We start from the raw sequence: 24,549 nt of genomic DNA on the forward strand, positions 1-24,549 counted from the left end.
GCTTTTTTAAATTAAAAAAAAAAAAAAAAAAGGAAAAGCAATCAGAGGTAAAACAACTAATTATATGATTGCCTTTCAAAGTACATATTCAAACCCTACATTGTTGGTGTACATAACTTCTTTATGTTGATTTCTGGTGTTTAGCTCTAGTAACAAGACAATAATAATAACGCTGTAGTTTTCCTTGTTTCTTTCAACTGATGATCTGTGTATTTCTTACAAATAATAATTAACACTCACAAGCTACCAGGAGGCAAGTAATGGTTAGTGCTGGTGTGGTTAACTCCTTTATAGATAGGGAGGTTGAGGCATGGATATTGTGGAATTTGCCATGTTGAGGCATGGGTATTGTGGAATTTACCTAAGGTTATAACACTGTGTTCTGACTCAGATTCATTCAGATTTACTCCTTCTCTTTCTGTCTCCTGAATTAATAACTCTTTGTAATTTTGACCTAGGTGTGAGGACACGAAAAGGGTTTTTTCCTGTACCTGAGGTTTAGTGCTTGTTTTATAGAAGCAATATAGTATAATGGTTAGAGTATGCACTTTAGCATCTGATTTTTTTTTCTTCTTAAGTCTTTAATGAATTTGTTACAATATTGCTTCTGTTTTATGTTTTGCACATGCCGGAAAGGTAATAGGCCTTGGCCCCTGGGCCTGGGCTTCGTCTCTTGTGCTGTCTCCTGTCCCTGTTGCCCCCGCGCGCTGGCCCGTCCGTGCTGTGCCAGGGGATATTGGTCGTCTCCCGGCTCAGTTCACAGTAGCTGAAAGGGACAGTGTGTAATGTTCTGATTTCTGCCCATCGTTTTCAAAGGGAGGCTCTGGCCATTGCTCCTCTGGTAAAATGCAGAGGGAGTGCTTTTTAAGATGGGACTGTCAGTGTTAGGGCCACTCCTTAATTACCAAAACGGAATCCCCTTCAGTTCCTCCAGCTGTGTTGTTTTGGCACAGAAAATGTGAGTAATAGGAATTTGGAACTAAGTTGGAGTGAAAAAACGCACCGGTCCCGCCGAATTTTCCATCGAAACAGTTGATTTGTGTTGTCTCTAGGAATTCTAAAGGGCGTACCGTTGCTTCCTAACCGGTGTCATTTGGGAGATCTACCTCTGTACGTTCAAATGATTAATTTTGAGACTTTGCTCATGTGTGCAGTAAACCCTTTAATTCCCTAAGACCTTCCTTTCCTCCATCTCATACCCCATTAAGCCCGCTTCAGTTTATCTCCTGAATTTCTTTGGAATCTGTCAGCTCTCCCTCAACATTCTAATACTGAACTTGCCTGTCTGTTGCGATTAGGTCCTAACTAGTGTCCATATATCTTGTTTCCTTCCAATCCATTCTTCACACAAGAAACCTTCAAAGCAAGTTGGAACATTGCTCATAAACATCGCTCACAAACATTGTTTTGAGAATAGAAAACACAGTGTTGGCCTTTAAGACTCTGCGTGGTCTAGAATCCTCTCTGCTTCTCTAGCCCCATCTTGTGCCACTTGTGCCCTCACTGTCTATGCTTCAGATACACTGAATTAACCTTAGTTCTCACTCATCTGACAGAAGTCAGTTGAGAAATTATTTTTCACTGTGATTCCTAGCATTAAGGAATTTGATGATCAGGTTTTGTATGAGGACTAAAACTAAACTGGGAAGTGGAAGAATTGAGTTTAAACTGTGTCAGTCAACACGCATGTATTAATGATACCTAAGTATTGAACACGGGACTAGGTTTCATGAGGGATACAGAAGTTCTGGCCATCTCTGGTTTTGGATATCCCTTATTTGTTGAGACCTTTGCGTTGTTTGGTTGCCTTTTGTCTGTTTTCCAGATGGGAAAACAGGAACAAGGGAAGTATAGGTTATTACTAAGTGGGGTTGAACAAGTGGAGCAGCAAACTGCAAAGCAGAAAGAAGAGGGACGTACTATAGAGGGATATGATTTCCATTTTCAAGGCGCCTGCGTCCTGTGCAGGGAGACAGCCTAACATAACATGTGCCTAACAAAAAATATATTGACTTCTTACTAAAATCTCCAGTTCATATAACCAAGGGGTTTATACCTTCTCCTTTAAAAGTGATATTCCTGGGGGGAGGGAGGGGCAAGATGGCAGAAGAGTAAGACGTGGAGATCACCTTCCTTCCCACAGATACAGTAGAAATACATCTACACGTGGAACTGCTCCTACAGAACACCCACTGAACGCTGGCAGAAGACGTCAGACCTCCCAAAAGCTTTATTTTATTTTATTTTATCATCTTTATATCTATATATAAAGTACAGTCTTGAGCTAGTACAGGTAGCCTGAGAGTCTTAGAGGCCTTTAGTTAAAGGAATCTAGCCAGCGAACATAATTCTCATACTAAACTGCCACAAGGAAGAAGTTAACTTACCCTGTATGTCAGGGTCCAAAAAAATTTAAAGATGTGCCTAATGCAAAAATAAGTTATAAAGATTTAGGCCAGTCAAAAACTAACAGCAGTTTCAGGTAGAGGTGCATGCCTAATGTAAACCAGCATAGTTTCCATTTACTGCGTTCTTGTAATCACTGAAATAAAAACTTCTACAAGATTAAAAAAAAAAAATTCACCGATTAAAGTAAGTGTACAATTCACTAGTTCTTAGTATTTTCACAACCAATATTGCTATCTAATTCCAGAACATTTTTGTCACGCCCCCCACAAAGAAATCTTGTATATGTTAGCTGTTACTCCCTATTTTCCCCTCCCCAACATCCCCTGGCATCCACTAATCTACTTTCTGTCTATATGGATTTGCTCATCCTGGACATTTCATAGACATGGAATTATACAATATATGACCTTTTGCTATTGGCTTGAAATATTTCTCCCTTTAATAGTGTCAGTTTTTCGGACTTCCCTGGTGGTACAGTGGTTAAGAATCCGCCTGCCAATGCAGGGGACACGGGCTCGAGCCCTGGTCTGGGAAGATCCCACATGCCGCGGAGCAACTAAGCCCGCACGCCAAAACTACTGAGCCTGCGCTCTAGAGCCCAAGAGCCACAACTACTGAAGCCCATGCACTTAGAGCCCGTGCTCCTCAACAAGAGAAGCCACCGCAACGAGAAGGCCACGCACCACAACAAAGAGTAGCCCCTGCTCGCCACAGCTAGAGAAAACCCGCGCGCAGCAACGAAGACCCAACGCAGCCAAAAATAAAAATACAAATAAATAAATAAATAAATTTATTTATTTATTTAAAAAATAGTGTCAGGCTTTATCATTTTAATTCTGTTAGTTTTTCTTTATGTATTTGGGACTTGCTTATACTGCATTTGTCTTTTAAGTCATATAGGAGAAAAACTGAATTACAAACAAAAATACATTTATACTGTCTTTTGTATTTCCTTATGTAGTGGACATACTCCACTGGAAAAGAGAAATCACCATACCTTTTGATGAACTCATTTGCTGGCATGATGGAGTGAAATCTAGCAGAATGTCAAGCCGATTTCCCCCACAGGACATTTCCTTAGTGTCAGGGTGGTACAGGATGATGGGGGACTGAGCCAAGAAAGCAGAGTGAAATTTCCTGCACAGTCATGGCACGAACAAACCAAATCCCGCTAGATAAAGGGGCCTGTGACAATCATTAGGTCTCCTCTTCAAGACATTTGCCAGTTTTTGAACCTATAGAAAGCAGGAAGCTTAAATACCTAATGCCTGAGGGAGAGAACTTTCCAAAGTGAGGAATCAGAGACCTACCAGACTCACAGTAAAAACCCAGAAGTGCCATCCCCAAGAAGGGGGCTGAGTCAGAAAAAGTGAAATCATCTGCAATGTTTCAGTGTTTATGAGACAAATTTTCATTGAGAAAGTGTAACGGTAACAAATACATAGCTGGTCTCTCCTTACATTTGCCATACTCTGAAGCTGTGAGAACTGAGAGCCTAAAGAGCTGAATTCAAACATCTGAAAGACTGAAGTCAATAACTGACTGTATTTATTGAAGAATCAAAGACCTGTCAGGCTCACAGCAAAAATCCAGGGAGGCCACAAATCAGGAAAAATCATAGGTAGCATGAGACAAGTAAAGCTCCAACCCAGTTCTGACCTAGTAAAATTCCTGAAATGACTGAAATGATCAGCCACTCTGATTAACAGAGAAAGGGGTAAATCTTCTCTGGTTCAAAGTAATAGCATCTTCAGTCTCTATGAATTTTTTATTCACCATGTCCAGCACACAATCAAAAATTATGAAATTCCTGAAGCAGGAAAAAGTGACTAAAAATTAAGACAAAAAAAAAAAAAAAAAAAAACAAGAAAAATTGATTTAGAGGGAATTCAGATTCTGGAGTTAGCACAGAACTTTAAAATGACTATATTGAGAGTAAAAGATGGGGATTAATAGATTAAAATATGGAGAATCTCAACAGAAAATTGGAATCAATTTTAAAAAATCAAATACAGATAAATGAAAAATAAGAAAACTGATCCCCAGCAGACCTTAGGGAATACTAGAAGAAATTTTTTTAGGCTGAAGTAAAATGGCCCAACATAGAACAGAGCTGGCCTCTCCGTCCCATATTGAACTCGAGTTGGAAGAGGCGAGTCCGGTCTCAAAACGGAGGTAAAACCGCCGCCCGGTCGCCCCCAGCCCGACTCCGGCCGTCGCCGTCGCCGCCGCCGCCGCCGCCGCCGCCGCCGCCGCCGCCACCGCCGCCGCCGGGGGTGGGGTGGGGAGGAGGGCCATGATCCAAAGGAACCAGAACAGTTGAGAAAACTGTTTATTGGTGGTCTGAGCTTTGAAACTACAGACGATAGCTTAAGAGAACATTTTGAGGAATGGGGCACACTTACAGATTGTGTGGTGATAAGAGACCCCCAAACAAAACGTTCCAGGGGCTTTGGTTTTGTGACTTACTCTTGGGTTGAAGAGGTGGATGCAGCAATGTGTGCTCGACCACACAAGGTTGATGGGCGTGTAGTGGAACCAAAGAGAGCTGGTTCTAGAGAGGATCTGTAAAGCCTGGTGCCCATCTAACAGTGAAGAAAATTTTTGTTGGTGGTATTAAAGAAGATACAGAAGAATGTAATTTGAGAGACTACTTTGAAAAGCATGGCGAGATTGAAACCATAGAAGTTATGGAAGACAGGCAGAGTGGAAAAAAGAGAGGATTTGCTTTTGTAACTTTTGATGATCATGATACAGTTGATAAAATTGTTGTTCAGAAATACCACACTATTAATGGGCATAATTGTGAAGTGAAAAAGGCCCTTCCTAAAGAAGAAACGCAATCTGCTGGATCACAAAGAGGTCGTGGAGGTGGATCTGGCAACTTTATGGGTCGTGGAGGAAACTTTGGAGGTGGTGGAGGTAACTTTGGCCGTGGTGGAAACTTGGTGGAAGAGGAGGCTATGGTGGTGGAGGTGGTGGCAGCAGAGGTAGTTATGGAGGAGGTGATGGTGGATAGAACGGATTTGGAGGCGACGGTGGTAACTATGGCGGTGGTCCTGGTTACAGTAGTAGAGGAGGCTATGGTGGTGGTGGACCAGGATATGGAAACCAAGATGGGGGATATGGTGGCGGTGGTGGAGGATATGATGGTTACAATGAAGGAGGAAATTTTGGAGGTAACTATGGTGGTGGTGGGAGCTATAATGATTTTGGAAATTATAGTGGACAACAGCAATCAAATGATGGACCCATGAAGGGAGGCAGTTTTGGTGGAAGAAGCTCGGGAAGTCCCTATGGTGGTGGTTATGGATCTGGTGGTGGAAGTGGTGGATATGGTAGCAGAAGGTTCTCAAAACTCACAAGAAAAGGGCTACAGTTCTTGGCAGGAGAGAGAGCGAGGAGGTGTCAGGAAAGCTGCAGGTTACTTTGAGACAGTCGTCCCGAATGCATTAGAGGAACTGTAAAAATCTGCCACAGAAGTCAGAAAAGTTACTGCAGCTTAAACAGGAAACCCTTCTTGCTCAGGACTGTCCTAGCCACAGTTTGCAAAAAGTGCAGCTATTGATTAATGCAATGGAGTGTCAATTAGATGTACATTCCTGAGGTCTTTTATCTGTTGTAGCTTTGTCTTTTTCTTTTTCTTTTCATTACATCAGGTATATTGCCCTGTAAATTGTGGTAGTGGTACCAGGAATAAAAAATTAAGGAATTTTTAACTTTTCAATATTTGTGTAGTTCAGTTTTTCTACATTTTAGTACAGAAACTTTAACAAAATGCAGCTTTGAAGGTGTTTCCTTGTGAGTTAACAAGAAGATCATTGTTAATTAATATTTTGTATGAATTTTGCTGAAGTTAACTGTAAAGAAACACCTGCTGACTTGCAGTTTAAGGGGATCTATTCTCCCCATTTCCAAACCATGAAATGAATGGGCTCTGACATGTGGAGAGAATAGATATTTGTGTTTGCAATGTGTGTCTTAGATAATAGACTTGGGTATTTAAATTAGCATATTTGTGAATTTAATAGCATTAAGACTTACTTCAAATGAAAAATCTCAAAATTCAAAAAAAAAAAAAAAAAAGAACAGAGCTGGGAGCTCGATTGGAGTTGCCTGTGGGGGAGGAGCGCCGCCGCCGCCGCCGAGAGCTGGGAGCTCGATTGGCGCTGCCTGCGGGGGAGGAGCGCCGCCGCGAGCTGGGAGCTCGATTGGCGCTGCCTGCGGGGGAGGAGCGTCGCCGCCGCCGCTGCCGCGGCCGCCGCGAGCTGGGAGCTCGATTGGCGCTGCCTGCGGGGGAGGAGCGCCGCCGCCGCCGCCGCCGCGAGCTGGGAGCTTGATTGGCGCTGCCTGCGGGGGAGGAGCGCCGCCGCCGCCGCCGCCGCCGCCGCCGCCGCCGCCGCGAGCTGGGAGCTGGATTTGCGCTGCCTGCGGGGGAGGAGCGCCGCCGCCGCCGCCGCCAGCTGGGAGCTTGATTGGCGCTGCCTGCGGGGGAGGAGCGCCGCCGCCGCCGCGAGCTGGGAGCTCAGTTGGCGCTGCCTGCTGGGGAGGAGCGCCGCCGCCGCCGCCGCCGCGAGCTGGGAGCTCGATTGGCGCTGCCTGCGGGGTGGAGCGCCGCCGCCGCGAGCTGGGAGCTCGATTGGCGCTGCCTGCGGGGGAGGAGCGCCGCCGCCGCCGCCGCCGCGAGCTGGGAGCTGGATTGGCGCTGCCTGCGGTGGAGGAGCGCCGCCCCCGCGAGCTGGGAGCTGGATTGGCGCTGCCTGCGGGTGAGGAGCGCCGCCGCCGCCGCCGCGAGCTGGGAGCTCGATTGGCGCTGCCTGCGGGGTAGGAGCGCCGCCGCCGCCGCCGCCGCGAGCTGGGAGCTCAGTTGGCGCTGCCTGCTGGGGAGGAGCGCCGCCGCCGCCGCCGCCGCGAGCTGGGAGCTCGATTGGCGCTGCCTGCGGGGGAGGAGCGCCGCCGCCGCCGCCGCGAGCTGGGAGCTCGATTGGCGCTGCCTGCGGGGGAGGAGCGCCGCCGCCGCGAGCTGGGAGCTGGATTGGCGCTGCCTGCGGGGGAGGAGCGCCGCCGCCGCCGCGAGCTGGGAGCTCAGTTGGCGCTGCCTGCGGGGGAGGAGCGCCGCCGCCGCCGCCGCCGCGACCTGGGAGCTCGATTGGCGCTGCCTGCGGGGTGGAGCGCCGCCGCCGCGAGCTGGGAGCTCGATTGGCGCTGCCTGCGGGGGAGGAGCGCCGCCGCCGCCGCCGCCGCGAGCTGGGAGCTGGATTGGCACTGCCTGCGGGTGAGGAGCGCCGCCGCCGCCGCCGCCGCCGCCGCCGTCGCCGTCGCCGTCGCCGTGAGTGAGGAAGCGCCTCGGTCAGGCCTGCTGAGGGCCCTCGCCGACGCCTGGGCTTACCCGCCGCCCCGCCAGCTCCGCTCGTTTCCCGTCCCCCGCGGCCCGGCGCGGGGCAGGCCTGCCGGGGCCATGGAGGACGAGGTGGTCCGCATTGCCCAGAAGATGGACAAGATGATGCAGAAGAACGCGGTAGGCGCGGCGGGCGGCGCGGGCCGGAGGGAGGCTGGGCGGCGGGCGGGGGTCAGTCGGCCTGAGGGGTTTCCCGGCCCGCGGTGAGCGCGGCGGGTGCCGCGTGACGGCGGCGAGGCCCGCGCTCTGGGGAGGGGTTCCTGGGGAGGGGGGAGCTTCGTGTCCCGCGGCCGCGTCCCGGGCAGGGGTCCTGGGGGGCGTCCTGTCTCGCAGCCGCGTCCCGGGCAGGGGTTCTGGGGGGCGTCCTGTCCCGCAGCTGCGTCCCGGTCAGGGGTTCTGGGGGGCGTCCTGTCCCGCGGCCGCGTCCCGGGGAGGGGGTCCTGGGGGGGTCCCGGGGAGGGCGTCCGGTCCCGCGGCCACCGGCGCTGGGGCCCGCCCTGGGCGCCCGAGGCCCCTCGTGATTAGCGCAGCCCGGTAAACTCCATCGAGGCGTCCTCCTCATTATTTTAAACGTGACGGTGGTAAAGCCTCGCTGGTTTAGCTGAAGAGTGCAGAGAGCCCTCCCTGTTTGAAAGAATTCGTTGTCTTTCCCGGGCTCATTGGCCAGCAGCGAGAAAACAACATCAAACAGAGGTTTGTGATCAGTTTTAGACATGAAACTGTTCAAGCAAAACGTGAATTTCCTGGATCTTATTTTTGAGGAAGGCTGAACATTCCCTTGATTGTCTCAACTCTCCTGCATGTTTGCTTAGCAATTAAAAAAGGTGAACTATGCCAGCGTACTTGGCAAGTTGCTAAACTTTTTGGAAAAAGTGGATCTTGTTAGGCCGCGGAGTGCGGGGAGCTGTGTTTAAGGCACTGCCGCCGACGAGGCTGTGCTGCCGGCTGGATTTGGACACATGTCGTTGCTGGTCCTCTCAGTGGTTTACGGTTGCTACCGGTGGCGTTTTCTGTTACTGATAACGTGTGCACGTGAACGTGTTCTCTTGTGGTTTGTATGAGGTGCTCCAGTTTTTGCATTTCTGTCCACCTGTGTGGGTCACTCTCAGTCCCTTGCTTCCGAGTCGTCTATATTTTCAGCTAAACTTCTGAAATTCCAAGTCAAACGAATGTGAAGGAGAGAAGGGCTGCTCTGATTTGCACAGCACTTTGGAGTTACAAAGCGTTTGTGCAGAATTCTTTGGCGACTCACGACAGCTGTGTTGCATTCATTTTACAGAATAAGAAACTGAGTCAGACCAAGCAGTTCACCTCCTTAAATGAAGTGTGCGTTGTGGATTAAGCCAGGACCCGAGTTTCCTGCTGGGCAGCATGCAGAAGTAATGTTAAACACCGAATTCTTAAGACTTCAGACTTGGTGTGCGCCTCTTTTCCTTTAACAGGTGCATTGCCCGGCGTGTAATTTCATACCCTGTTAATCTGTCTTTGCAATTTTGGCTTTTTAAAGTACCTCCTGTTTGTTTTCTGTTCCAGACGTTGCCTGTGCCATTTATTTTTTCTGTTGATACAGGCCTTTCATTCCTCACTGCAAGTGATGAGTTCTGTATATTTGATTGGCTGAACGTTTCTGTTATTCTGTTTAAACTGGCAAGTTTTTTTTCTTTGCCTAGAGAACCCTAGACTCCCCTAGTAGAAGCTGGCTCCTAGGGAAAAAGGCCGTTTCTTGGGTAATTTTTTTCTCGAACTCAGGCTATAAAATGTGTACCTTTTAATCATCTAGTGCACTAGGTGTTTTTGTTTGTTTCCTTTCCTTGAAATAGACGTTTCCTAGAAATGAGGAATTCCTTAGTGAGCAAGTATGGAGAAGACCAGTTTGTATTTATCTGCAGTTCTCAAATTATAAACACATAATGCGTCAGCAGGAGAATGAGGATAAGCTCCACAGATAATCCTCAAGTCTCATTTTTCTTTTCAAATCTTATATTTCTAGTAGTACAGAACTTTACCAATATAAAAACTTGCCCCCCCCCCCCAAAAAAAAAGAACAGAACTGCAGGAAAGAGCAAAGAGCACTTAAAGTCTGTGTGTGTGTTTAATATATATATGTACATATACCCAGGTACATACACCTTTATATTTATATGTTGTTTTGTAAATAAATGACAATAATAATGTCTTGTGGAGATGTAGAACAGAAGTATACAACAAAAGCACAAACAGCAGGAGGGGGCAAATGGAGTTAAACTGTTAAACCTCCATGGGATGGTTCCATGGAGGAGGCAGAGAGGGGGATGGGATCCTCGAAGAGCTGCTGAAGACCTTGCATTTTTTGCAGATCTCTTTAGAATGCTACTTGTATATTATGCTCTCACTGAGTGCACCTGGCTGAGCTATGGCACATTAGCACGGTAAACATTTGTCAGATTTGCCCTAGTCAGAAAATTTTCTATACCTGCCATCCTGCTTGGCACTTAAAATAGTTTTTTTTTTTTAAGGTCTCTATGATATAGGGATGATGGGTGAAGAAGGTAGGCTGCAGGGTAATAATGTAGTATGTATGATCCCATTTTGATACAGTAAACAGAAAGTATTAAATGCATGCCTGTTTGTATGGGCAGTGAGTTTGCATGGTTATCTCAAGAGGGAGGGAATGGGACGGGTAGAGAAAGAGATTGACCACAGGCTATTGTTTTACTTGTTACAAGAGGCATGTGTTGCCTTCATTTCTGATTAAGCTTTTTGTTTACAGATTATTGTAGGTTTACATGCAGTTGTAAGAAATAATAGTGAGATAGGTCCTGTGTGTCCTTTACCCAGTTTTCCCCAATGGTAACATCTTACAGAACCATAGTATACTGTCACAACCTGGGTATTGCCATTGACACAGTCAAGATACAGAACATTTCCATCCCACAGGATCTCTCCTGATGCCATTTTATAGCCACTGCTGCTCCCCCACTCCCCACCAAATCATAATGATCTGATAGTGCAGTGGATAAAGTTGCACTAAAGTTTTTGTGCAGATGATCAAGGGAAAATAGCCCCTGGGGAAGATGGCCCATCTCCCAGTCCCCCGGCCCTATCTGTCCCTGGCAACCTGTCATTTCAAGAATGTTATGTGGGACTTCCCTGGTGGCGCAGCGGTTAAGAATCTGCCTGCCATTGCAGGGGACATGGGTTTGATCCCTTGTCCGGGAAGATCCCACATGCCGCGGAGCAACTAAGCCCATGCGCCACAATGACTGAGCCTGCGCTCTAGAGCCCGGGAGCCACAACTACTGAGCCCACGTGCCACAACTACTGAAGCCCGCGTGCCTAGAGCCCGTGCTCTGCAACAAGAGAAGCCACCGCAGCGAGAAGCCCGCGCACTGCAACAAAGAGTAGCCCCCGCTCGCCGCAACTAGAGAAAGCCCACACGCAGCAACGAAGACCCAACGCAGCCAAAAATAAAATAAATTAACTAATTAACTAAAAAAAAGAATGCTATGTGAATAAAATCATATAGTGTGTAACCTTTTTTTTTTTTCTTAATTAAAAAAAAGTTTGTTTTTGGCTGCGCTGCCGGTTATGCGATCTTAGTTCCCCGACCAAGGATTGAACCCAGCCCAGGTAGTGAAAGTGCTGAGTGCTAAACACTGGCCCGCCGGGGAATTCCCAGTATGTAACCTTTTGGATTGGCCTTTTTCAATCAATGTAATTCCCTGGAGAGTCATCCAAATTGCATGAATCAATAGTGCTCCTTTTTTTTAAAAAAAATATATATATATATTTATTTATTTATTTATTTGGCTGTGCGGGTATTTAGTTGCAGCATGCGGGATCTAGTTCCCTGACCAGGGATGGAACCTGGGCCCCCTGCATTGAGAGTGCAAAGTCTTAACCGCTGGAACACCAGAGAGGTCCCAGTGCCGCTTTCTTTTTAATTGCTGAGTGGTATTCCATGGTTTGGCTATACTTCAGTTTGTTTAATCACTTGCCCATTGAAGAACATCTGAGTTTTTTCCCATTTCTTGACTATTACTGAGAGAGATGCTGTGGACATTTGTGTACCTTTTTTTGTGCGAACATGCGTTCTCTGGGGTAAATGCCGTATGGTATGTGTTGCTTTTTTTTTTTTTTTTTTTTTGGCTACGCTGTGCCACATGTGGGATCTTGGTTCCCCAATCAGGGATCGAGCCCGTGCCCCCTGCATTGGGAGCTTGGAGTCTTAACCACTGGACTGCCAGGGAAATTCCTGTATTGCTCCCCCTGCCCCACTTGATTGATTGATTGATTGATTGGTTGATTGGCTGTATTGGGTCTTAGTTGCGGCACGCGGGACCTTCGTTAAGGCATGTGGGATCTTTTTTGTCATTGCGGCGCACGGGCTCTTCGTTGCAGCATGAGAGCTTCTCTCTAGTTGTGGCGTGCGGGTTTTCTCTCTCTAGTTGTGGCGTGCAGTCTCCAGAGCGCGTGGGCTCTGTAGTTTGCTGCACGTGGGCTACCTCATTGAGGTGTGCGAGCTCAGTAGTTTGGCGCGAGGGCTTAGTTGCCCCGCGGCGTGTGGGATCTTAGTTCCCCGACCGGGAATCGAACCCGCGTCCCCTGCATTGCAGGGCGGATTCTTTACCACTGAACCACCAGGGAAGTCCCTGTATTGCTTTTTTAAATTAAAAAAAAAAAAAAAAGGAGAAGCAATTAGAGGTACAACAACTAATTATAAGATTGCCTCTCAAAGTACATATTCAAACCCTACATTCTTGGTGTACATAACTTCTTTATGTTGATTTCTGGTGTTTAGCTCTAGTAACAAGGCAATAATAATAACGCTGTAGTTTTCCTTGTTTCTTTCAACTGATGATCTGTGTATTTATTACAAAATAATTTTTTTTTTTTTTTTTTACAAGTAATATTAACACTCACAAGCTACCAGGAGGCAAGTAATGGTTAGCGCTGGTGTGGTTAACTCCTTTATAGATAGGGAGGTTGAGGCATGGGTATTGTGGAATTTGCCATGTTTAGGCATGGGTATTGTGGAATGTGCCTAAGGTTATACTATAGCACTGTGTTCTGACTCAGATTCATTCAGATTTATTCCTTCTCTTTCTGTCTCCTGAATTAACTCTTTGTAATTTTGACCTAGGTGTGAGGACACGAAAAGGGTTTTTTCTGTATCTGACGTTTAGTGCTTGTTTTATAGAAGCAATATAGTATAGTTTTTAGAGTATGCACTTTAGCATGTGATTTTTTTTTTTTTCTTAAGTCTTTAATGAATTTGTTACAATATTGCTTCTGTTTTATGTTTTGCACATGCCGGAAAGGTAATAGGCCTTGGCCCCTGGGCCTGGACTTCGTCTCTTGTGCTGTCTCCTGTCCCTGTTGCCGCCGCGCGCTGGCCCGTCCGCGCTGTGTCAGGGCGTATTGGTCGTCTCGCGGCTCAGTTCACAGTAGCTGAAAGGGACAGTGTGTTATGTTCTGATTTCTCCCCATCGTTTTCAAAGTGAGGCTCTGGCCATTGCTCCTCGGGTAAAATGCAGAGGGAGTGCTTTTTAAGATGGGACTGTCAGTGTTGGGGACACTCCTCAATTACCAAAACGGAATCCCCTTCAGTTCCTCCAGCTGTGTTGTTTTGGCACAGAAAATGTGAGTAATAGGAATTTGGAACTAAGTTGGAGTGAAAAAACGCACCGGTCCCGCCGAATTTTCCATCGAAACAGTTGATTTGTGCTGTCTCTAGGAATTCTAAAGGGCGTACCGTTGCTTCCTAACCGGTGTCATGTGGGAGATCTACCTCTGTACGTTCAAATGATTAATGTTGAGACTCTGCTCATGTGTGCAGTAAACCCTTTAATTCCCTAAGACCTTCCTTTCCTCCATCTCATACCCCATTAAGCCCGCCTCAGTTTATCTCCTGAATTTCTCTGGAATCTGTCAGCTCTCCCTCAACATCCTAATACTGAACTTGCCTGTCTGTTGCAATTAGGTCCTAACTAGTGTCCATATATCTTGTTTCCCTCCAATCCATTCTTCACACAAGAAAGCTTCAAAGCAAGTTGGAACATTGCTCATAAACATCGCTCACAAACATTGTTTTGAGAATAGAAAACACACACTGGTGGCCTTTAAGACTCTGCGTGCTCTAGAAACCTCTCTGCTTCTCTAGCCCCATCTTGTGCCACGTTTGCCCTCACTTTCTATGCTTCAGATACACTGAATTAACCTTAGTTCTCACTCATCTGACAGAAGTCAGTTGAGAAATTATTTTTCACTGTGATTCCTAGCATTAAGGAATTTGATGATCAGGTTTTGTATGAGGACTAAAACTAAACTGGGAAGTGGAAGAATTGCGTTTCAACTGTTTCAGTCAACACGCATGTATTAATGATACCTAAGTATTGAACACCGGGCTAGGTTTCATGAGGGATACAGAAGTTCTGGCCATCTCTGGTTTTGGGTATCCCTTATTTGTTGAGACCTTTGCGTTGTTTGGTTGCCTTTTGTCTGTTTTCCAGATGGGAAAACAGGAACAAGGGAAGTATAGGTTATTACTAGGTGGGGTTGAACAAGTGGAGCAGCAAACTGCAAAGCAGAAAGAAGAGGGACGTACTATAGAGGGATGTGATTTCCATTTTCAAGGCGCCTGCGTCCTGTGCAGGGAGACAGCCTAACATAAAATGTGCCTAACAAAAGATCTATTGACTTCTTACTAAAAATCTCCAGTTCATATAACCCAGGGGTTTATACCTTCTCCTTTAAAAGTTCTATTCCTGGGACTTCCCTGGTGGTCCAGTGGTGAAGACTCTGCGCTTCCAATGCAGCAGGCGTGGGTTCAATCCCTGGTTGGGGAGCTAAGATCCCACATGCTGCGCAGCCAAAGAAATTTTTTTCAAAAGTTATACTCCTGTGTTGTTGAATTTAGTGGTTTAGATTTTGTTTGAATGTTAAGAAGATTTCAGTTTATTTACCAGGAACAAACAAAACATAATGTAAAAATAGTTTCCCAGAAACGATTTCCATCGTTCTCTTCTTCCCTTTCTCCCGCAGACTGACTGGTGTTTCATCTTGACAAGTTCTCTGAAGTTCTCTGTCATTCCATAGGAAAGCGGTCTGGCTTGGAGGTTGCAATCCCAGGGAATTTTTCATCAGCGGGGAAGTCTCCATCACTACAGAGGAATCAAGGTTGAAGTCAGTCCCGGGTAAGTGAGATGCTCCCCCAAAACACCAACACAGCAGTCGTGTACCTTTCAAGGGGTTCAGGGGCAAGATGGGCAAGGCATTTCTACTAACTCTTCTTAAGGATCATGGACAGTGTGCCCTATGCTACGAGGTAAGCGGTGACTGTTGTAATTCTTACTGGTGATCATTTCATGTCACTGATCCTTGGCTCTCTTTGTATCTCATAGGACTGTTGTAAGTCCAATACAAAATGAGTCTTCTTTTTAAAAAACTGAAATGTTTTACAAAGCCTAGCATTCTCATATAGAGTCCTTTCAATTCTCCCCACTTTCCCGAGAGGCTAAGAACACTTCACACCATGAACTAGGAGAGGGGGTAGAGCCCTTTCTGATGAAATACAGAAACAAAGACAGAGTCTTAGCCTGCTTGCTCTCTGGACAGGATCTCGGACCACAAGGTCTTAAATCCTGGTATAAATGACGGAAGTGAGGACACTTCAACTGGCACTCTCATAACAAGAGTTCTGAGACACCTTCCAAAGAGACTGTAGCAGTAGACGAGGGAAGGGAGTGCTACAGTGTGGTAGTACAGGGGGAATGCTCGGCTACAGCAGTGAAAAATGTGGTACCTATTGGTGTGCTCTTGGGGTTCTTGTACATGTAGCATAGATGACCTTTACAGTGTCCCTCCCACCTTCCCACCTGCATTAGGTGTTCTGTTTTTTTGTTTGTTTTTTTTTTTTAATTTACGTTTATTGATTGATTGATTGATTGAACTTATTTATTCTACGTATTTATTTTTTTGGCTGCACTGGGTCCTCATTGGTGTGCACGGGCTTTCTCTAGTTGCGGCTAGCGGGGTCTACTCTTGGTTGCGGTGTGCGGGCTTCTCATCGCGGTGGCCTCTCTTGTTGCGGAGCATGGGCTGTAGGCGCGTGGGCTTCGGTAGTTGCGGCTCACGGGCTCTGGAATGCTGGCTCAGTCGTTGTGGCACATGCGCTTAGTTGCTGCACGGCATGTGGGATCTTCGCAGACCGGGGCTCGAAGCCGTGTCCCCTGCATTGGCAGGCGCCACCAGGGAAGCCCTAGCTGTTCTTATATAGAGTCTAAAAACAGAGAGCACTGAGAGAAGGTAGTGGTTATTAAAGGCTCAGGATCTAAATTCTACCTGTCTCTACACCCCTTCCCAGCTGTCGATTTGACCCCGTTTGTGAATGCCGACCTCATTCTTCAACTTTCTCTGCCGTTTGTATACTCACCTTGAAAACTTGTTTCTGTGATGCGTTGAGCAGACACAGGGTGGCAGATTGCAGAGGTGGAAGCTGGTGGTCGGATATTTGTGGGCTGAATCTCCTTCAGTCCCATTCCCATTTCTGGTTGCGCAGAGGCCCTACTTCCTGTGTATGACGCGGAGCCATAGGATTGCGGGCAGGAGCCAAGTTCTCCATACAGTGAAGACCCCAGTGTGCCTTGGTTATAGTAATATACCTGGCTTCCTTCCTGGTAGGGAAGTGACAGGCGGCTATGCCCCTGATTTGTTCGTGGGCCTCCTGATACAGCAGTTCCCTTGGCTCTGGCCCTGTCGTCAGCTGCCCCTAGGAGGACTCTGAGCCCTAGCCACTTCTCTGGTAGATTTGCCTATTCCCCCACTATAATCACACCTGAATAAGGCAACTCAAACCTTTCAGAGATGTGTCGTGAACCTCTTGTTTTCTGAAATACCTATCTGGTGGTTGTGAGACTTAAGGCCAACCTCCCCGAGAGACTTTGTTTCTATTTCTCCTAGTAAACCTAGACTCATCTCCTGTCACCTTCAACTCTACTCCAATTGTGTTCTTTCAACCCAGACCCCTGACCCTGCTTTTTACTTCTGCCATTTCATCCTCACTCCTGCTTCCTTTCCTAAATCCATACGTCTCTTTTGGCCTTCCTAGCCCTGGGCCAAGTTCCTTCCTCTTTCCTCAGTTTTTACCCCTTTCCTTCATTCTCCCATCCAACTTTCAGGCCTTCCTTTCTCACGCCCCAGTTAGCAGCATCTCAAAATTCGAAAGGTTTATTACTCATCTATTAATTCTATTCCATTTACTTATTCGGTTCTATACCTATCTTACCTATGTATGGAAGAACCGCTGGTAGCCAAGGTGGCAGCAAGAATCCTAGCAGCTGTCACCTGACGTATCCGTAGTAGTCAGCAATTTCCATTTCTTTGTCCCTCTGGGTGAAAAATTGCAGCTTCCCCGAAGAGGTGTATCTGGCAGCATTCTCCCGTTGTTGTTGAGCCCGCCTCTTCATGGCCTCTCGCTCTGGCCTCTGCTCTTGTTCGATGGGCTTTGACATGACTGGCTCAGGCACGTTGGGTTCCCTCCATGGAACTCGTTGCTTGCTGAAGTCTTGGAGTAGAAGTTGGGTTTGGAGCTTGGGTGGGGACTGGCGCTTAGTCACAGCAGGGGGAACAGGCTCGCGCTGGAGAGAAGCGCCAGATGAAGTTTTGTAGGGTGCAGGCCTAGGAGCAGCAGGCTGAGGGACACGAGGCTGGGTATGGTTGGTCCAAGCCGGTTGGGTTGGGTTGGCCACAGTTGGCTGAGCTGGTTTGGCGGGACCTGGCAAAGAGGCAGGAGCTGGCTGGGATGAATTGACTGCAGCAGGTTGAGCTGAGTCAGTAGAACCAGGCTGGGCACGGTAAGCCACAGCAGGCCGATGTGAGGCCAGAGACTGTGGCCTCCGAGGAGCGGGTCGAGCTTGAGGCTTGTCCCAGGCAGAAAAAGGCAGAGGTATCAACTTGACCTTCCCAGGAGGAGGCCGCTCACACTGGGATGGAGATGGACACTCTGTTTCAGCACTGCTGTCTGCTTTCTGGGCTTGGACTTGCGTTTTCTCAGGCCTCTTACCCTCACGTGGGGTATGCCGCCGTGGCTGGATCGCTGGGGGTGGCTGGGGGTCTTTGGGGTTGCTTGAATTTCCCAAGAGCCGACAGGAAGAGAGCCCAGTTTTCGTCTCATTCTTCTTCCCCAGCGCATGAAGAACCTTCACAGACTCCAGCATGCGCACGCCAAGGGAGGTTCGAGGCTTTTGAAAGCTCTCTTGGCGAAGCTCAGTTTGGTGTTCCTTTCGCTTCGTGTTGGGGATTGCTGGCTTGTCTTCTGCCTTGACTTTGTTCCCTGACTGCTTGTTCTCTTCAGCCTTGTTTCTTCCTCTGGTCCTTTTGGTCTTTTCCTGCCCATGGCTCTCAGTTTTGCTGATCTTTCCGGATGCAGCTTTCTGAGGTTTGCCTTGAGAGTGCTTGGCCGTGTTCGCAGGAGCCCTGTCACTGACTGCAGCAGTGCATATAACCGCTTCTCCCCCTAACAGGCACTCTGGATCCTTTGGCTGGATTTTGGCCTTGGGAGCACCACTGATAGGCTCAGAGGCTTTCTGTTTGTTCTTCCTGGGTTGATCAGAGGGAACCTTTACGACACTTGGCTTTTCCTGCACCTGATTCACCTTAATGGCTCTGGTGTCTTCAGCTTTGATCACGTTGGGACCTTGGGATCGATCAAGATCTTTCCAAGAATTAAAGAGCTGGGGAAGGTGAATATCCTCCGCCAGTGTAGTAATGTCTGCAAGACCACTGCTAGGTTCAGTCCCATTTTCAAGTGTCCCTAGGTCCTGACGACTCAGGCTGTTCTCTCCCAGATCAGCATTTTCAGAACCAGGCTGCTTCTCTTGGCTGAGGGGATCGGTGCAGGCCAGCGGCTGGGGAATATCAGGGATTCCCAAAGGGAGTAGTGGAGGATCTTGGTTTTCTATTGGGATCTGGTAGGCCTCCAGAGGCTTTGACAGCTTGGTTTTGATATCCTCCACGTTCTTACTCTCTGTTTGTCCCTGGCTTGGAGCTGGAGGCAGGGCCAGGAGACGCCTGGCACTCTGGACTGGAGCTGTCACTGAAATGTCCCCAAGTTCAGATGGTGGGTTACTCTCAAGTATGTGACTGTTTCTGCTACTGCAGGACTTGGGGAGTTCTTGAGTTTGTGTCACACAAAACGTCTGGCTTGGAGGTTGCAATCCCAGGGAATTTTTCATCACCAGGGAAGTCTCCATCACTACAAAGGGATCAAGGGAGAAGTCAGTCCCTGGTAAATGAGATGCTCCCCCTAAACACCAACACAGCAGTCATGTACCTTTCAAGGGGTTCAGGGGCAAGATGGGCAAGGCATTTCTACTAACTCTTCTTAAGGATCATGGACAGTGCCCTATGCTACGAGGTAAGCGGTGACTGTTGTAATGCTTAACTGGTGATCATTTCATGTCACTGATCCTTGGCTCTCTTTGTATCTCATAGGACTGTTGTAAGTCCAATACAAAATGAGTCTTCTTTTTAAACAACTGAAATGTTTTACAAAGCCTAGCATTCTCATATAGAGTCCTTTCAATTCTCCCCACTTTCCCGAGAGGCTAAGAACACTTCACACCATGAACTAGGAGAGGGGGTAGAGCCCTTTCTGATGAAATACAGAAACAAAGACAGAGTCTTAGCCTGCTTGCTCTCTGGACAGGATCTCGGACCACAAGGTCTTAAATCCTGGTATAAATGACGGAAGTGAGGACACTTCAACTGGCACTCTCATAACAAGAGTTCTGAGACACCTTCCAAAGAGACTGTAGCAGTAGACGAGGGAAGGGAGTGCTACAGTGTGGTAGTACAGGGGGAATGCTCGGCTACAGCAGTGAAAAATGTGGTACCTATTGGTGTGCTCTCGGGGTTCTTGTACATGTAGCATAGATGACCTTTACAGTGTCCCTGCCACCTTCCCACCTGCATTAGGTGTTCTTTTTGTTTTTTTGTTTTTTTTAATTTACGTTTATTTATTGATTGATTGTTTGAACTTATTTATTCTACGTATTTATTTTTTTGGCTGCACAGGGTCTTCATTGCTGTGCACGGGCTTTCTCTAGTTGCGGCTAGCGGGGTCTACTCTTGGTTGCGCTGTGCGGGCTTCTCTTGTTGCGGAGCATGCGCTCTAGGCGCGTGGGCTTCGGTAGTTGCGGCTCACGGGCTCTAGAATGCAGGCTCAGTCGTTGTGGCACATGGGCTTAGTTGCTCCACGGCATGTGGGATCTTCCCAGACCAGGGCTCGAACCCGTGTCCCCCGCATTGCATTGGCAGGCGGATTCTTAACCACGGCGCCACCAGGGAAGCCCTAGGTGTTCTTATATAGAGTCTAAAAACAGAGGGCACTGAGCGAAGGTAGTGGTTACTAAAGGCTCAGGATCTAAATTCTACCTGTCTCTACACCCCTTCCCAGCTGTCGATTTGACCCCATTTGTGAATGCCGACCTCATTCTTCAGCTTTCTCTGCCGTTTGTATACTCACCTTGAAAACTTGTTTCTGTGATGCGTTGAGCAGACACAGGGTGGCAGATTGCAGAGGTGGAAGCTGGTGGTCGGATATTTGTGGGCTGAATCTCCTTCAGTCCCATTCCCATTTCTGGTTGCGCAGAGGCCCTACTTCCTGTGTATGACGCGGAGCCATAGGATTGCGGGCAGGAGCCAAGTTCTCCATACAGTGAAGACCCCAGTGTGCCTTGGTTATAGTAATATACCTGGCTTCCTTCCTGGTAGGGAAGTGACAGGCGGCTATGCCCCTGATTTGGAATCTGAGATGGTGCTCCCTGAGCAAGCCTGGCAGAAAGTGATGGATATAGAGGGACCATGTTATTGGCGTCTGAAGTTTTATCATACTGGGCTGCCATAAACATGGAGGAAGCAGCTGGGTGCCGGTCAGTGAGTGCCAGAGTAAAGTCTCCGAGTGAAGAGGAATTCTTTTCAGTGCTTCCTGTGATGTCCCACTCAAGAACACCTGGATAGGAAGGAGCTGAAGTGGAGATCTGGCTGTGGTCAGTAACTCCAGATAACATAGTCGTGCTGGAATGTTGGTAAAGGTAGGCACTACCCATGAGTGTCTGGAAAGAGGTACCGGTAGCCGATGCCGAACTGACGGCAGGGGCAGAGACTCTGGAGAAGTTGCAGACACTTCGTGTTAGGGAAGTTGCATTGCTCACCACAGGAAGAGAATGCTGCAGAGAATTTAGAGTTCCAAGTAGAGATGGATTTTGGAAATTTTCTGTAAGAACAAGAGGGTCATGAAAAACTCAGGGAGGTTGAGAAATTCTCACTACGTTTGAGGAACAGCATTATCTTAAGGTTCTTGCTCTCAGGACACCTCTACTATCGACCCTTCCTGAGAAACCCAAAATCAGACAGTTAATGATGGCTGTAAGGACTGAGCAGTTTTCCACTCTTCTGTATTAACTGCCTGTGCTCCCATCTTGGGCACAGATGGGCAGAAGAGCCAAGTGGTATGGTTCAGACATTGTTCTCTAGGCTGGAAGCAACCTTCTCCCTGCCCTGTCTTTCCCTTCAGCCTGCACTCGTACTGACTTCTATGCTATTTCCTAGACTGGAAGCATTTTAGAACTAGGAGGCCCTTAGAGAACTTTCTCTTTTTTCAGTCTCATTTCACGAGTAAGGAAACTGAGGCTCAGAGAGGTCGGGTTGACTTGTTCAAGTTCTCTCATTATGTTAGTGTCATTACCAGGTTTCAGAACCTAAGTATCCTGACTTCCTTGCCAGGACTCCACTCTGAGCATGATAGTGCCAGAAAGCAGGAGAAATAGAACTTATAATATAAGCATTTTTTTTGTCCATTAGAAAACAGTACGGCCATTACCATTGTCATCTTCAGTGTCTCCCTTTGCTTGTGCAGTTCCCACGCTATTACCTAGAGTTGACGTATAGCTCAGTCCAACTGGTGAACTGAAAGAGTCATTTTTGCCCTCTTCAAGCCTGGTTTCTCATCCTACCTCAAAATGATTACCCGAAAGTGGATTTCTTAAGTGCTTTTGGAAAGAGAAAAGTTATCTGATTACTTCAGATTACTCATCTATAAAGTGGTTATAACACCACCACCAATAATAATAGCAGTAATAATTAATAGATGAATAAGCTGATCTATTGCGTATGATTTATATGGAGGAAGATACAATAAGTTCTAGAAAGACAAAGAAAAATCATGAAAAACATGTTACGTAACGAAAAAGAAATCCATAGATATTAATGAAAACTGGGGTATGTGGGCAAGTATCAAAGCCTAATGAATTTACTAACAAATGACATTCTGTACCATACATGCAATATTATGAAAGTGAATTTTGCCCACTCTATTTTAGTGAATACTATTAACCAAAAAACACGATGGAGGTGATAGAGGTGAATGAATTCCTAGCCAATGCATACAGACAGAGACGATAAATCAGTAAAAAATGCACAACAAGCAACAGAATGCAACAAATGTGAATGTATAGGTAGCCACAACATATATAGACAAGTATTTCAATGAAAACCGGTACAAAGCAGACAGCAAAATAGTAAGTGTAAAAGAGTTTCATTATTGTGCTCATTCATATTTTTACCCAGCAAGTAACAGGTATTAAGCCTAGGAGAAATATATCTTTCCATGAATATAACTCATATAATAAGCAGAAAGGAAGCTTAAAAAGTATCAAGAAGGTTTTTGTATTTATCCTAGAACTTAGAATCATCTTCCACATCCAAGAAGATGACATCCCAAGACCTCAAAAAACCATCATCCCTAGAATCCAATTAAAAAAGATTTTCAAATGTAAGAAAATCCAAAGGACTCCACAACATTGTTTTAGATAAATGTGGATGTTTGTGTTTTCTTTTTTTCTTTTGCCGCGCCGCGTGGCCCTGGCCGTGAAAGCACCGAGTCCTAAGCGCTGGACCGCCAGGGAATTCCCTAAATGGGGAATTAGAGATGTGGGGCTTGACTTTTTCTTTTTCTTCTCCGGTAGCTAAGATCTACAAGCGAACGATGGCTGTTGATCAATGTGCTCTCTGTGTTAGGAAGGAAATAACTGTAAAAATTGAAAAGCAACCTTGCCTTAGAAGCTACATATCACACAAAGGAAATAGTCCTTCTGATTCAATGTAGAAGATATCATTTAAAATGTTTAATTGGTCAAATGTCTACCTAGTTTAAAAATTAGAAAGAATAGAACACTGAAAAGCAGCCCCCTAGATAACCACTTTGGTTTCTGGTTTCTAGGAAGCATCATTTCTAAAACATACTTCTAAAATGTTTCTATTCCAAACTGTCAAGTGCCAGCTGTATTCAGAGAGGCAATAAAAGAAAGAAAACGGAGTATGACTTTTCTGATAGGCTGCCCTTCCTGGTGATCCCCTGTTCTGGCCTTACTTTCCTTCTTAGTCTGTTAATGTAAGGATTTGCTACCATCAGCTTTGTTTTGCCCTGCTCTGAGCAGATTTCCCTCTGTGCTGTTTCTGCTTTAATTTAAAATCTTTGGCTCCCATCAACATTCCATGGCAAACTGCCTCTTTCTTGAGAGCTCCTCTATGCTTTCCCTCTTCATTCTTATATTTTTTTCCCATCTCTTGGTTCCTGTTGGCCTGTGCTAATGAAAACAATCCTAAACTTGCTTACGTTTGACTCTGTGCCTCCCTATATAGCCCAGTACTCTCCATCCTCTCTCCCTATTCTCTCTTTTCAACTAGTCGAAATACTAGTGGAGGGAGACCATTGGAGATGAAACATCTTGGTATATATCGCTAGTTTTCTGTGTCACCTGGCTTTTCTATGTTTCTGTTGAAACACTCTTTTGAGAAGTCTCTGATTTCATTTTCTACATGGGTACCCTTTAAGGCTGAATATTGGAAAAGAAGGGGATCAGAGTGATCAACCCAATGTGGTATCCTAACGTAACAGATAAGGAAAGCAGCAGGCTTTGTGAGGCAGTCAGTGATTTGTCCAAAGTCACACAGACAGTAAACGTCAAAGTCAAAACTGAAATTAGGTCTCCAGACTTGTAGTTCAATACTTTCCCTCATTATTCCACGCTATTTTGAATCTCCTCCTCAATTTAGGGGCAAAAGAAATCGAACGCAAAACTTTCCAAAGTTTCTTTTCTTACCTGACATGGTCAGAGAAGAGGAGACATCAACTGCAGGTACAAGGGATGAGGAGACAACACTAGAGGATGTCTGAGTGGCTGCAGCTGAACGGCGCACGTGTCCAGTACAAAGGTCACTGGTTACTGGTCCAAACGGCTCCACGGAAACCCCAAGACCTCTACCAAGTGGTAGTAGGTTTGGTAGGAGAGTGATGTCACAAAGCAGGCAGTTGAAAGGTATGAGCTAGCCAATAGGGAGGTCCGATCCCCAACAGGAGGGCGGGCTTGGGTGAAGAGAGCGTAGGAGAGCTAAAACAACCCCTCAATTTCTGAGCTCTGGGGAGGAAATCCTAGAAGACAGATTTACCTCCCCCAGGCTCTTCCATTAGGGAAATCATTGCAACATTTCTTACAGACGTTCATTAATATAATTAACTAACAGTTACTTATATTCTACAGAGTATTCTATTTTATGTATCATATACTTAGAGCTATATAGATCTTATTTAACTAGTATCCTTAGGAAGGAAAGAGCCATGTAGTTTGAACTATTACAGTTGTAACTTGGTTAAAGAGCAGGGTGAAGTTTGTTGAGTGTACCCTGTGGAGAATGTTGTGGTC

At 46.6% G+C, this 24,549-nt stretch overlaps 2 pseudogenes across 2 annotated transcripts in view; one reads left to right on the top strand and one right to left on the bottom strand.

Annotated features, from left to right (window-relative positions):
* LOC309653935 overlaps positions 1 to 24,549 on the top strand; it is a 111,698-nt pseudogene that overhangs the window by 9,416 nt on the left and 77,733 nt on the right. Inside the window, exons 3-4 of the transcript in view lie at positions 4,545 to 5,794; positions 14,885 to 14,982. The product of the transcript in view is annotated as an uncharacterized misc_RNA (transcript). The remainder of the gene's footprint in view (positions 1 to 4,544; positions 5,795 to 14,884; positions 14,983 to 24,549) is intronic.
* Positions 17,128 to 24,037, bottom strand: LOC309653929 (uncharacterized protein C2orf78 pseudogene; annotated as a pseudogene). Its single transcript has 3 exons — positions 23,950 to 24,037; positions 20,313 to 21,062; positions 17,128 to 19,040 (listed from the first exon to the last, which is right to left on the bottom strand). The product of its transcript is annotated as an uncharacterized protein C2orf78 pseudogene (transcript).

Source organism: Balaenoptera physalus (assembly GCF_965194825.1).
Source record: "Balaenoptera physalus genome assembly, contig: HAP1_SCAFFOLD_1508, whole genome shotgun sequence".
NCBI classification, from domain to species: Eukaryota; Metazoa; Chordata; class Mammalia; order Artiodactyla; family Balaenopteridae; genus Balaenoptera; species Balaenoptera physalus.